The sequence below is a fragment of the Lissotriton helveticus genome, chromosome 5_1 (genome assembly GCF_964261635.1).
Source record: "Lissotriton helveticus chromosome 5_1, aLisHel1.1, whole genome shotgun sequence".
NCBI lineage: Eukaryota > Metazoa > Chordata > Amphibia > Caudata > Salamandridae > Lissotriton > Lissotriton helveticus.
In genome coordinates, this window is record NC_136065.1 from 71,624,720 (window position 1) to 71,639,925 (window position 15,206).

The 15,206-nt window shown below is 49.7% G+C and overlaps 1 protein-coding gene across 1 annotated transcript in view; it reads right to left on the reverse strand.

The window, feature by feature from the left end:
• Nucleotides 1-12,593, reverse strand: part of LOC144754142 (uncharacterized) — a 104,309-nt gene extending 91,716 nt beyond the window's left edge. Inside the window, exon 1 of the mRNA XM_078641722.1 lies at nucleotides 12,518-12,593. The gene's annotated coding sequence lies outside the window, so the exon portion shown is untranslated. The remainder of the gene's footprint in view (nucleotides 1-12,517) is intronic.
• Nucleotides 12,594-15,206: the final 2,613 nt, after the last annotated feature.

Here is a 15,206-nt window from a genome sequence, read left to right on the forward strand (position 1 = left end):
GCTTGCGCAATCTGCGAGTGTTCTCTTACATTTAGCGAGGGTGAGCGGCTGCTTGGTCAATCTGTGTGTGTTCTGTTACATTTAGCGAGTGTGAGCGGCTGCTTGGTCAATCTGTGTGTGTTCTGTTCCATTTAGCGAGTGTGAGCGGCTGCTTGCGCAATCTGTGTGTGTTCTGTTACATTTAGCAAGTGTGAGCGGCTGCTTGCGCAATCTGCGTGTGTTCTGTTACAATTAGCGAGTGTGAGCGGCTACTTGCGCAATCTGCGTGTGTTCTGTTACAATTAGCGAGCGTGAGCGACTACTTGCGCAATCTGCGTTTGTTCTGTTACATTTAGCGAGTGTGAGCGGCTGCTTGCGCAATCTGCGAGTGTTCTGTTACATTTAGCGAGTGTGAGCGGCTGCTTGGGCAATCTGTGTGTGTTCTGTTACATTTAGCGAGGGTGAGCGGCTGCTTGGGCAATCTGTGTGTGTTCTGTTACATTTAGCGAGTGTGAGCGGCTGCTTGCACAATCTGTGCGTGTTCTGTTCCATTTAGCGACTGTGAGCGGCTGCTTGCGCAATCTGTGCGTGTTCTGTTCCATTTAGCGAGTGTGCGCGGCTGCTTGCGCAATCTGTGCATGTTCTGTTCCATTTAGCGAGTGTGAGTGGCTGCTTGCGCAATCTGTGCGTGTTCTGTTCCATTTAGCGAGTGTGAGCGGCTGCTTGCGCAATCTGTGTGTGTTCTGTTACATTTAGCAAGTGTGAGCGGCTGCTTGCGCAATCTGCGTGTGTGGTGTTACAATTAGCGAGTGTGAGAGGCAACTTGCGCAATCTGCGTGTGTTCTGTTACAATTAGCGAGCGTGAGCGGCTACTTGCGCAATCTGCGTTTGTTCTGTTACATTTAGCGAGTGTGAGCGGCTGCTTGCGCAATCTGCGAGTGTTCTGTTACATTTAGCGAGTGTGAGCGGCTGCTTGGGCAATCTGTGTGTGTTCTGTGACATTTAGCGAGGGTGAGCGGCTGCTTGGGCAATCTGTGTGTGTTCTGTTACATTTAGCGAGTGTGAGCGGCTGCTTGCACAATCTGTGCGTGTTCTGTTCCATTTAGCGACTGTGAGCGGCTGCTTGCGCAATCTGTGCGTGTTCTGTTCCATTTAGCGAGTGTGCGCGGCTGCTTGGTCAATCTGTGTGTGTTCTGTTCCATTTAGCGAGTGTGAGCGGCTGCTTGCGCAATCTGTGTGTGTTCTGTTACATTTAGCAAGTGTGAGCGGCTGCTTGCGCAATCTGCGTGTGTTCTGTTACAATTAGCGAGTGTGAGCGGCTACTTGCGCAATCTGCGTGTGTTCTGTTACAATTAGCGAGCGTGAGCGACTACTTGCGCAATCTGCGTTTGTTCTGTTACATTTAGCGAGTGTGAGCGGCTGCTTGCGCAATCTGCGAGTGTTCTGTTACATTTAGCGAGTGTGAGCGGCTGCTTGGGCAATCTGTGTGTGTTCTGTTACATTTAGCGAGGGTGAGCGGCTGCTTGGGCAATCTGTGTGTGTTCTGTTACATTTAGCGAGTGTGAGCGGCTGCTTGCACAATCTGTGCGTGTTCTGTTCCATTTAGCGACTGTGAGCGGCTGCTTGCGCAATCTGTGCGTGTTCTGTTCCATTTAGCGAGTGTGCGCGGCTGCTTGCGCAATCTGTGCATGTTCTGTTCCATTTAGCGAGTGTGAGTGGCTGCTTGCGCAATCTGTGCGTGTTCTGTTCCATTTAGCGAGTGTGAGCGGCTGCTTGCGCAATCTGTGTGTGTTCTGTTACATTTAGCAAGTGTGAGCGGCTGCTTGCGCAATCTGCGTGTGTGGTGTTACAATTAGCGAGTGTGAGCGGCTACTTGCGCAATCTGCGTGTGTTCTGTTACAATTAGCGAGCGTGAGCGGCTACTTGCGCAATCTGCGTTTGTTCTGTTACATTTAGCGAGTGTGAGCGGCTGCTTGCGCAATCTGCGAGTGTTCTGTTACATTTAGCGAGTGTGAGCGGCTGCTTGGGCAATCTGTGTGTGTTCTGTGACATTTAGCGAGGGTGAGCGGCTGCTTGGGCAATCTGTGTGTGTTCTGTTACATTTAGCGAGTGTGAGCGGCTGCTTGCACAATCTGTGCGTGTTCTGTTCCATTTAGCGACTGTGAGCGGCTGCTTGCGCAATCTGTGCGTGTTCTGTTCCATTTAGCGAGTGTGCGCGGCTGCTTGCGCAATCTGTGCGTGTTCTGTTCCATTTAGCGAGTGTGCGCGGCTGCTTGCGCAATCTGTGCATGTTCTGTTCCATTTAGCGAGTGTGAGTGGCTGCTTGCGCAATATGTGCGTGTTCTGTTCCATTTAGCGAGTGTGAGCGGCTGCTTGCGCAATCTGTGCGTGTTCTATTCTGTTGGACTTGGCCCTTATGGCAGGTTCACCCCTAAACTTTTTGCTTTTGATATGTGACTTAGTGTGAGTGATTTTTGGCTTCTGTGCACTTTACCACTGTGTCCCAGGGTAAAGTGTGTGCGTGTTGTAAGGTTGGCCTGCCCCCCCATAGGAATCCATGGGGAATGTATGTGTCCCTGGTAGTTTCTGATGCGTGGGGTGTGCAGACTTGAGTTTGGTATGTGCGGACTCGTGTGATTAAATGCTGCGTGACGATGTGTGCGGCGTGATTGTGTTTAGTGTGTAAGTGCCACTTTTAGAAGTAGGCATGTCTGTGTAATTTAGGCGAAATGACTGGCTGGCTTGTGATTGGCTGGAGCTGGCTGGTGAGCCTGGCTCCAGGAGTCAGGATGGGTCTGCCCCAGTGGTGAATGGGAGATCTGCATGTTGATGGCCGAGGAGGAGTGCACCTGGGACCTGAATAGGGCTGGACTTTCCCCACACAATGCTGGCTCCGCCCCCTGTGGTGCGTCTAATGTCCATAGCCTGGCCAGTGAATAGGGAGAGGGGCTGAGAAAAACAAAGAGCTCCAAAACCAGCTGCGACTGGTTTTCCCCCCACCCTGCACCTAAAGACAAAGGAATTATGTGTATAAAAAGGGGCTCTGACCCCTTGCAAAATGTTCTTCTCTTGCTGATCCTAACTTGAGGGGGGTCTGCTGCTGCTGCTTAGCGCCAGGAGGAACCGCCACTGGGACTGCCTCCCTGCCTAGGAGGACCCTGTGAGCTGGCCCCTGGGCCCAGCCCTTGCCCCCCTCTCCTGCCTTACCTCTTGGATCTGGTCCCTGCACCTTTGAGGCTTTTTGTGTCCTGCCAGCGCCTAGGGAGTGCTCCCCCCCCCCAAGAAGTTCGCGTGGCGCCGCTGGTGCTGCAAGCCCTACCTTGAGGGATTCCCCGGCGTGGGGATCCCCCTTTGTGCCTCTTATTTCAGAGCAGGTGCCCACCCTGCATTTGGCCCGCATCTTAATTAGAAATCACTGACAGGTGCCCACCCTGTATAGTGTATCTACCCCGCTGTAGGGGTTAATTCGAGGGAGCCCACCCCTCATCCTTTGCCGTTTTAAGATCACCGCCGCCAGCCCGGGGATCCTCTGAGAGGCTCTGTTTCCGCCTCCACACCCCTGGGCAGCGCTGCCATTGGCTACCGCAGCCGCGACCCGGAAGTACCCCAACCCGAAACCGGAAGCAGGAAGCCACGGGAGCCTACCCTGTGCTCCTGCGTGTGCTGGAGAAACCTTGCCGCCCATAGCTGGTCCCCCGTGTGGAGAGGGAGACCGGCAGTGCTCCCTGCCCCAGCAGCCGTCAGAGAGGAGCACCAGCTGCCAGAGCAGCGAGGCTCCCTGAGTGAAGGGAGAGCCCCGCAGACCGGAGCAGAGCCAGAAGAGCCCTGCCTGATGACCGGATCCCCCGCGAGTGGCCCAGGACACCCGGAGACAGGAGCCCGGTAAGGTGGGGGCTTGGGGTTGTCTCTGGGAGTTCTCCCGGGCGGTCCCATGTTGTAGCGGGCCGCCCCGCATTCCAGGGCATTTCCTACTCTGAGTCCCCAGAGGCGGGACTCCAGCGCATTTGGGGGCATTGTTCATTCCGGCGCACGAGGGTCCAGCGGGCATTTTGTGATTCAGAGTCCCCCGAGCGGGACTCCAATGACCTGGGCATTCTTTCTTCGAGCCCACGAGAGGCTCAGGGGGGCATTCAGTGTTTAGAGCCCACGAGGCTCAGAGGGCCCATTATAATTAGAGCCCACGAGAGGCTCAGGGGGCAGTTGTTGATTCTGAGTCCCCAGAGAGGGGACTCCCAAAGATGGGAGCATTTCTGTCGATCCCACGAGGGGCCCCAGAGGGCATTTGTTTCTTGAGCCAGAGGGCTCCAACGTGGCGCAGGCTATTCACGGGGCTACAGAGAGCCCAGAGGAGATCCCCAGCTGCCTAGGACTTAGTGGGCAGCTGCTTCGTTTAGGCTTGCCCCCTTTTTGCGCAATCTCCTTTGGCTGCCTGCGCAGCCTGCCCTGACTTTTTCTGGACACAGGACGTTGTCAGCCCCTGGGGACAGTTCTGGTGTTGTGCCCTTGCGTGGGGTACATGTTTTTGGCCCTATGTGATTTTTTCGCAATTGTGATTTAGCTGCCTAATGTGATGTTTTATACCTCTGAATGTATGTGATGCTTAGGAGGTTGTTTGGCCTAGTACAGAGATGCTAGTGAGTTTGTGGTACCCTGCGTGATATTTTCCTACGGTGGTCAGGGTTGCGTAGGTGGTACTTACCTGTTACCAGTGGTTACTGGTTGTGTGCTACATTTGCTATTTGGTGCTACAGTTATTATATGTTCTATGTTCTAAGTGCTATTTCTACAAGTATTCTATTTCTACAAAGTGTTATTTCTGCGAAGTGCTAGTTCTACCAAGTGCTTATTGCTGACAGTGGTCCACGTGGCCCTGTCCCATGTACCTAATCCCCTGTAAATTCTGCCCGTGCCTATGGCACATTGTAAAGTGTGTATTTATTATCTAATGTGTTTTGTACAATACAAAGGCTATTTTTATATATAACCTTGTGTGGAGTTTCCATTGTGGTGGGACTTGGGTGTTGTTGCTGGGTGCGCGCAAACGCTTTACACTTTGCCTCCGAGATAGGCCTGACTGCTCGTGCCAAGCTACCAAGGGGGTGAATTCCTTGCCCTGACGTAGAATGGTGGTTTCTGCCTGACCTTGGCGCAAGCCTTAGCCAACCAGAAATCCCATTTCTAACATTGTTGGTCAGCGGTGGGAAAAGGACTTGCGTTTGCGTTGTACCGCAGTAGCAACTGGCCGCACCACAAATCTCTGCATTTTAGATAATCATATTTTGGGGATTATTGTTTTTTGAAAGTTCCATTATTTCTTCTCCTAAAGGTGTCCTTTGTGAATTGTGTACTCCTGTTTTAGCTCAGACACCTAGGTTCCTTGTGTTAAACTTTTCTCAGGAACGTCCGCCAAAATGGAGCCTGCTTTTGATTTCTGTGGTCTGTTTAGATACAGTATGTTAGAGTTGGTAAGGTTCTGTGAAGAGAGAGACATAAAGGTGGGTGGGTCAGTCACCCAGTCCAAACTTAGGAACATCCTGATCCTATGGCAAAATGGTTAATGGGATCTTGAGTGTAGTGAGGAAGATAGGGCCCGGGCCGCACGCAATGAGGTTGGTGGGTCTGTGGGGAGCCCTGAAGAGTCTGAAGAAGAGGAAGAAGATGACGGTGTATGGATGCCAGCAGATAGTGAAGAACCCATAGATAGGGAGTCCCCTGCTGGGTCCAGTGTAGGGGGCAGCGCCCCATCCCTTTCCCTGTCCCCAGAGGAGTGGGTAGATAGGAGGGAAGAAAGGGAGCATCAGCTGGCTTTAGAGAAACTCCAGAACGAGAGCTATGAGCATATGGAAGCTCGGAAATTGGAGTTGGAGAATAGGAAGCTAGCCTTAGAGGAGAAAAAGGCATTATGGGCTCAGGAGTTGAGTCTTAAGGCGTTGGGCCTTGAACAGCAAAAGCTAGAGACTGAGATGGTCTTCCTGAGCGCAGTTATAATTTTATGGATTTCCCCACGGAGGGTTGAGTCCAGTGGTTGCAGCGATATACATTCCCTCTGTCTTTCCTATGGTTCGAATAAAGAAGAGGGAGCTACCGTAATATCTGGCTTGCACCACTCTTTCAACCATGTCTCAGTAATAAATAGGAAGTCAAGTTGTTGCTCCGTTATAAGTACTCTAATGTCTTGGCCGTGCTTGCACAGTGAACGGGCATTGATTAGTCCCCCTTTAAATTGGACCGTGCTGGTGGATATCTTTGACTTGAGGATAGTGCCTATACTGGGGATTTCCACTTTGCAGTGGAGGCATGAGCATTTCTCTTGTAGCTTCTCAGGGGTTATCAAGCTCTTACACCGCCCACCAAGATTAAACATGTGTAATGCAGCTGAGGAGTATTCAATTTTTATTTTGGGCAGCATTTCCTGCCCTTGTTGTGGACTTGGCACGGACGGGCGCAGACGAGCTTGCCTTTTGCACGCCCACTGCGCGTCCAGCCCAGCATCTGCCTAAGTAGCTGGCCCGGCGCGGGAGAATGCTGTGTTCGGCTTTCTCCACCGGAAGTCAGGCCGCTCCTGCCTGAAGGTGTGTTCGCATCCCTCCAATCAAACGGCGTTAGCCGCGTTGGACCGGCAAAGCGGAGACGGAGTTTAAAAATGAAAATCAGCCAAACTCAGCAGCAAGGTAAAATGTGCAAAGATGCCTACATGATAATTATTTTAAAATGACGAACTACTAAAGTGCTTCAAATAAGGATGTTAAAAACGATGTGTGGTGGACCCAATGTTAAAACAAATCTATAAAACAATTATCTTAAGCAACAGCGCGTGAGGATTTAGTGCTCGGTGAGCGCTCGTCTCACCTTCAATTCAAGGGAGAGCTCTGTGTTTGGTCCAGTCACAGTTTTGACTCATAAAGTAGCACAGAGGGTTAGTGCGCCTGCTGCAAAGCATATTACATAACATGCAGAGCACAGATTTGTATTTCATGCAGGTTGGAAAGTGGGCAACTGCTCTTGACACTGAGATAATTTTGCTACTGCTAGTTCATAGGCTGCAATCCTTCTAATATAGCGCAGTGACCTGTTTACCGGCATCAAGGAACTGCATGCAAACTGCAAGTCATGGGTTTAGATCATGGTGTTTTTTCTCAATCAGCGGTTATTGTTAGATTAACAACAGGGGGTCCTTTGAGAGGTACAAAGTCTTGTTACCACAGAGAATCCCAATCACTGCGTTACATTTTACATCCTGACTTTGTGTTTCTCCCACCATTCACTCTTAACAGGTAATGTCTACAAGTACGGATGATGTGTGATTGCTAAGCCTTATAACCCTTTTGTCTCACGTAACAGTTCCTGTGCATTGATGTAATAAAAAAACAAGAATCTGCAATGCAATAGATCTCGCATTTACGCGAGTTTGAGCTATTGGCAATGTAAATGACAATGGCTTTTATTTATGCTTTGGTTATTAAAACATAAATAAAAGGCATGGTCATTTACAATGCCAATAGCTTAAACTCTTGCAGTCCAAATGCTTGACCCTCCTGCCGTAAGAGAAAATTATTAAAGAAAATAGAGCTTACAGACTAAAGAATACGTACCGCGTAACAACCAAAGTAAAAAGGCCAGTCCTCATGGGAGGTTACAAATTAAGACAAGGCGGTACTAAGGGAGGACTAAGAAGCCTAATAACGAATCAGAAGCCAGCATTTCCCAGAACAATGACACAAGCCAATGACAAATATGGGCGGAGAGTAGGCGGGGTCTGAAGTACATACTCCAATACAGCATGGCTCGCAGCGCATGCGCTGCCCAGGCTCGAGCTAATGAGTAGATGCCATCGAAATCAACATTGGGTAAATACTCATACAGACAGATACATCTTGCATTCTTGCAAGCACATTTCTTATGTCGTGAGGTGAATACAGTTAAGAGCCTGCCTCCAATAGTTTCTCTTAAGTACTTGTAAAGTGATAACAGATGTGCTCCTTTATTTCCTTCTGTTGTATTGGTGTCTAGGTGTTAGGCTCCGGATGGCTCCCAGCAAGACTGATATATGAGCAAAAGGGGGGCTGATGGACCTTTAAATCAGTCCTTTGTTTTGAGCCCAGCAGAAATCTCAAACTAGAATGCCTCCTCTACCTCAACCTTGCTGCTCCGAGCAGACTCAGTGCGGGCACTGCTGAATTATTCCCCTGACACCAGGCAAAATTCAACATGTTCCCTTGGTCTGCCGAGTGCCAGATCCGGCCTAGGACCAGAACCGCGATCCTGCGCCATCCCCTACTTTCCAACACTCTAAAGAGGCTTTGGCAAAGCTCGTAGGTGTCGCCGGCCTATGTGAAAGTATGTGAAAGCTGTTGCTTTGTCAATGTGTTAGCGAGGTTGCGGTGCAGCAGAATTGCTGCAACTGAGCACTTTTTTTAAGGTCTCGCCTGGCATTAGAAGCGTGCATGCGCTTCTCTCGGCATACGAGGGCCTTTTGCAATCGATTCTCAAAAGCACGCCTATGGACGGACAAAAAAATGCACGCGCATGGACATACAGATCAGATGTGGAGAGCCCGACACCCTTTTTAATGGACACCGCACTCGGATTATTTATATATTTTTTAACTTGCAGGTTGTTGAATGCTGCACTAAGCTTTAAACACATCCCAATGTAGATAAACTTGAATATTTTGTAAGAGTGCACATTGCTGCGATTCACATTGGTTTCCTCAAATAATCTTTCGTGCAGAATGGCTGACAACGGAAAAAGTAAACACTGTCAAATCCTCTCTGTACCACACGCAAAGGCAATTATAGCTTCGCCACACACACCTTTATGCGTGAGGAGACTCTGAGGCGCGTTTAAGAAGTGAGCTCGAACTCAACATTCTAATGAGGCTGATGTACAGATACGACTAATGACAGTGGCAGACACTTTTAGAAAGTAGGTATTTGCTTGCCTAACCTTTCAAGCTTGCCTCTACTAGGTTGTGTATTCCTTTGTCTGGTTTTGTGAGTGACAGGGCTGGGGGATTCCAAGAGACAGGATGAGTCACCCAGTGGTGAATAGAGAGATCTGCATCTAGATGGGAGGGAGGAGTTGCACCTGAACTCTGAATAGGTCTGTGCCTGCCTTCCACAATGCTGGCTCCACCTCCTGGGGTGCGGCTGATGTCTCTGCCCTGCACACTGAAAGAAGAGAAGGAGTCCTGTCAACAAAGTGCTCCAGGACTATACTTGCCTTCCACAATGCTGGCTCCACCTCCTTTGGGGCGTCTGATGTTTCTGCCCTACACTGTGAAAGGAAAGGAGAAGTCTGGTAAACAGAGTGCTCAGGAACTGGTTTGGAATGGGAAAAGGCCCCTTTCCCCTTAGAGAACAAAGTATTTTGGGGTATAAATATTGGGACCCTGATCCCAAGAAATTAGATCACTTTTGGACTACAAGAAGAAACCTTTGCTGAGGAGAGGAACCTGAAGAAACGGAGGAGAGACTATTCCCAAGCTGAAGTGCCGCTAGGGGGATTGGCCTGCAGTGGTTGCCTTACTGCCAAAGGAAGGAGAAAGGAACTTTGTGTACTTTGCTTTCAACTTATGAAGGATCTCCAAGGGCTTGGAAAAGAGCTTGCCTCCTGCTGAAGTCTCAGGGACGGTACAAAAGGGGGACAACAGACTTCTACCCCCAGCTCCCCAGAGTTCTTTGGAAGTGCCTGCTGCTGTTTTGGGCCTTCTGAAGGACTGCGTGTCGCAAGGAGCTGGAAGCGCGACTCAACGAGAAGAAGCGTGTCGCCGTCACTGTGCCTGCCGTCGCAACTCCGAAGGAGGGTGTCACCGCTGGAACTATTGCATTGCACCACATTGAAGAGAAGCGTTCCGCAACAAAGAGGAAGTGTGTCGCCGTCGCTGCTGCTGCCGTCGCAACTCCGAAGGAGGGTGTCACCGCTGTAGTTGTTGCACTGCACCGCATCAGGAGAAGAATCTCGCAATGAGGTCGCAGCGTGTCGCCGTCGCAACTCCGAAGGAGGGTGTCGCCGCTGGAACTGTCGCACTGAACTGCATCGAAGAATAGCTCCTCGCATCATCGAGATGCGCGCCGCCGCCGGTGTTGATGCCGTCGCATCTTGGATGTCGCCGCTGTAGTTGTCGCATCGTGCGGAACTGGAGCTGCTGCTGTCTCATCGCGGAACAAGGGTCTCACCGCTGCAGTCCACGCATCGAACCGAGAACTTCTTGCATCCGCCGAGAAGCGTGCCGCATCTGGAAGATCTTCACGTCTTTATTTCTTTGCACCTGAACTTTGCGGTATTTCCCTCGCTGCGACTTTGCTTGTCGTGGAAGCGCAACGCAACCTAAGGTACATTGATGCAAAGTGTTGCATCTTAAGAACTGAACTGAACTAAGCTAAATGTACCATCTTAAAGTAACAGTATTGTGTATTTTTGTCGTTTACGGTCTTGAGGTAAATCTATATAAAAGTATACTTATTTTTGATATAAAACCTTGTATGGTGTCCATCTGTAGTGTTGTCACTGGGTTACTGTATGTGGTCACAAATGCTTTACATACAGCCTCTGTGATAAGCCTGTCTGCTCGTGCCAAGCTACCAAGGGGTGAGCAGGGGTTATTTAGGAGTGTGATCCCCTTATCCTGACTAGAGGCAAGGGTCCCTATTTGTCACAAGTACCTACCTGTGCCAACAAGAGACCTCCAAATCTAACACATCCTCACTCTCTTTCTCCTGCCAACCTTCTCCCCACACTTTAATCCTGTCCGTTTCTTTTCCCCTCAGGATTCCCCTACCTCTCTCCACCCTGTGTCTTCTCATTGCTTCACCTTTATTTTCTCCTTTAATTATCTACCTCCTTCACTCCAAACCCGCTGTACTCCTGCTTTCCATTCTTGCTCTCCCCTCTCCTTGTCTTCCCTTTTTCTTTCATCACGCTGGGTTCCCAATCGTCTCTCATTTTCATCCCCTCATCCCGGCCTCTCACTTTCTTCTTCTCGTTCCCTCTGGTAACCATCATTCTGTCCCTTCTCTACCTCTCATGTGCGTCTCTCCTTTCTCCTGACCATCTCGCTCTTGTCCTTCCATCTTCCTTGCTCTTCTTTCCTCATTGCACACTCTAACCCTCGCCCTCTTTCCCTCTCATCTTCACACCTGTCCGTTGCCTCAGACTATCTCCTCCCTTCAGAGGGAAGAGCGAGATGCTTTGTGGCAGATGCTTCCTGGATCAGGTCCTCCCAAAAGGTTTAAGCTCTGCGGTGTCCCTTGGCCACCTGGACTCCCGCCTTCCTTTCCTTTAGGCTCGCTTGTGCCTCTTTATCAGCCAATACCCAGGGCTCGAGTCGGGGTACCACGTGGGTGGACGGCGTCCCCCCACTTATTTTACCGGGTGGACGCCGTCCCCCTGCCAAACAGCTGGACTTCACTCTTTGGCCTCTCTGGGACGAGGAGCTCGGAGCTCACAGCGTGCTGCTCACGCGCTGGCTTCTCAGATGCAATCACATCTAAGGGGTGAGCGAGGGGAGGCAATGAGTCTGATGGTGCAAGCCACCTTTTGTGATGTCACTTCCTGTTGTGACGTCACTTCCGGTGACAGCGTCCCCCCACTTCTTTTTTTAGGACTTGTGCCCTGCCAATACCAATATCCATAATGTCTCAAACATCCACTAATGATGCGGAAATACAACTCGATAAACACTACTTACAACGTTTCTTCCTGAAATACCTTCCATGTTCGCCATGTCGCCAATACTGCAACGACGAGCCCTGCACTCTTAATGTGAAATAAACGCGTTTATTGACATTGAGCACGAACACGAGTAAGGTCTTATGCTAAGGGGCACAGAGTGTGCTGTCACTTGGGAGGCGTGGGACACTTACATCACCAGAGCTGCCGATGTCATCGTCTTCCATGCTATCCAACTGACATTACATAAACCTTTTTTCAAAGGTTGGGGGAAACGGGTTTGGTCAGGCAAGTCTAGCCATTTGATGTGAGACAACTATTGTTAACATGCTCCCTTAGTGTTCTGCACTCCATCAATGTGACCCCTTTGCACATTAGCAGCTGTCCATCAGCCGACGTAGGACTCAGCATACGGTATGTAGCTTCAACAATAGGAAAACGTTATTTTGGAATAGTTAGGGTGTTGAAGTGACGCAACAAAAGTGAACAAGCATTAAAAATGCAATCGGTCGCGCCTTTCATTAAGTAAAAGCCATTATCTTTGCTATACAATACCATTAGCAAAGCAAATGGCTTTAACTTAATCAAAGGTGAGACCTGTTACATTTTCAATGCTTGTTTAGCTTATGGCGGTGCGGAAGGAAAAGACGAGGGAGGGTGAGTCGGTGTCTGGATGGACAATGGTGGGTGGGCGGAGCAAGCAACAGCAGGGACAAACACGGAAGTGGGGGTGACAAGGGGGACAAGCAGCCCACGGGAGGGAGGGACACAGAGGGGGGCAAGAGAAGTGCACGAGGCGTGGCAAACACACAGGGTTATACATTCACTTTTTACACTTTTGTTGGTGGCCTGCGAGGGCGCATCTTACCTTGATTTCCACCCACTCCCGCGGCTCCACCTGTCGCCCCAGAATCGTTGAAGGGGGCGCTTGTCACCCCTCCGGAGCCTGTAGAAAAACAAGAGCTATCAAAACTGCTGGGACTTGAGCCTATTGGCTACAAATTCTGTATTTCAAAGGAGTTTCTAGACTTTGTGCTGAAGGTCACCTGTGTTTGACCCAAATGTACCTGCATTACTGGAGGTGTAAGGCACTTCCTGGACGCCCTGACCTTTGACCCCATCGAGTGGAAAGGAGTCTGTAAGGAAAAGAGACATAGGAGTCATTCATAAAGCTGGGAACATATGTTTTCAACAGAACACCACACTAACACATACCATATCACAATCACATCCCCACAACATATGCACACACATGAAGGACGTCACGTCCCAGGCATGCGCACACGCACATTACATCCCTAACACACACACATCATTACATGCCTAAAGCAGATGGCGTTAATTGGGATTAAAAACAAGCATTTGCAATGAAATAGGTCTCGCATTTGCAAAGTTTAAAGTTATTGGTATTGTAAATGGCAATGTCTTTTATTTATTTGTTTTTAAAACCAGCAAATAGATAAAAGGTTTGTTATTTATAATGTCAGAAGGTGAAAGGTGAACGGAAAACGCTGCTAAAGGAGGATGGTCTTTCAAGGGCACTGCATTTGTTAGCTGCTTAAATAATTTAATATATTTTGTAACTTAATACAACATAATGTTTTCACAAAAAAAATGTACGCGCATAATACACACCAAATATATGCTGTTTAATTAAAGCAGGGCGGGAGGAGGTGGAAATTGTGCTATACAGCAGTTGCAGAGTTTACGATGTTAAATGGAAACACCCTGTCTCTCCTATCACTGTACGCAAGGGTGTTACCAGGCTCGTCGCCTATTTCTTAGCAGCCGGGCTTCCTTTGTTCTTATTCTAAGATGTAAACGGATGCTGCTTTGATGTATGCAGCAACATATATGCTGTTTGATGATAGCACCATGGGAGGAGGCCCGCATTGTGCTGTCCAGTGGTAGCAGAGTCTACGATGGTGAAAATAAAAACACCCTGTGACCAGGGCACAAGTCCTAAAAAAAGAAGTGGGGGGACGCTGACGTCACGGCAGGAAGTGACGTCATGAAAGGGGGCTTGCACCGTCAGACTCATTGACTCCCCTCGCTTACCCCTTAGATGCGATTGCATCTGAGAAGCCAGCGCACGAGCAGCGTTCTGAATGGGCTCCGATCTCGCCCCAGAGAGGCCAATGAGTGAATGTGTGGCTCCATTTGCTACAGTTATCGAGCTCCCGGTAAAATAAGTGGGGGGACGCCGTCCACACGCGTGGTACCCCGACTCGAGCCCTGCCTGTGACTTTGATCACCGTACACAGAGATGTTGCGAGGCTTAAAATTGACGGCCGTGCGCGGGCACATCTCCCGTCCGTGCTGGCACAGCGAGCAGGAGACAGGGAGGGACTGGCGATGTGCACGCGTTCACCTCTCCTGTCCCTATGCGCAGGCCCCTGAAAGACATGTTCGTAAGTGGTCCAGCGGTTAACAAGGCATGGGGGCGGGGAGGGGTCATCTGTACTGCTCCTCTGCAGCGAAGCGATACAAAAGGGGATGATGGACGGAGCGTTTGAACAAATCAAACACTCACCCCCAGTCAACTGATCTGGGTTTAATCCATCACCATTCTTTAGTTCACTCAGCCACCCCAGTTCAGACATGGCTATATGCAAATCAGTCTGACCCTATGCCTCATGGGAACAGTACAGCCCGAACTGCCAAGCCATGTCTTCCCTAGACTGGAAACAAGCATCCTGGGACTGGTTTCGGATTCATAATCCTCATCAGCCAGGCTATCTTGAATCCAGTGGCCGAGTGAACAAGGGACTCACGTCTGAGCATACCCTGCCACACTTAGGGCGAACAAAGCGATACAAAAGGGGATGATGCAGCAGGTATGTGTTTAGGCATCAAAAGCGCGTTCATCTCGTGGTTCATTAGTCCCGATGACGCAGGTCCCTCGAGACCACATGTCTCCCATTAGAAACCACCGAGCACAACACTGAAACTAACTAGGAGGACGGGGGAGGGAGGGAGGGAAAATGAAATTGCGCTGTTAGAATTGGGGGTCTCTAGTTGGCACAGGTAGGTACTTGACCCTCTCCTCTAGTCAGAGTAAGGGGGTACACTCCTAAAATAACACCTGCTCACCCCCTTGGTAGCTTGGCACGAGCAGACAGGCTTATCTCAGAGGCTGAGTATGTAAAGCATTTGTGAACACATACAGTATTCTAGTGACAACACTACAAATGGACACCACACAGGTTGTATATTTATAAAAAAAAAGGTATCTTTTATATAGATTTACCACAAGACCAAAAACGATATGAATAATACACAGTACTATTAAAAATCAAGAGTTCTTGTTAAAAAGGCTTAAATCAGAGTTCTATGCGAGTCGGTAGCCCTGTCCGGCTACAGCGATGATGAAAATAACACAGAGTCTAACAAATCCAGCAGACCGCGTCGATACGGGCCCACTCAAGGGTAGACAGACTCGGTCACAGTACCTTTACTTGATGCGGCAGGCAAGGCGTGCAAGCCGGTTCCGGCGTTCGTCACGGTGCAGAAAAGAAAGCGTTGCAGGACGCGTTGTCCCTCGATGCGTTGCAGGC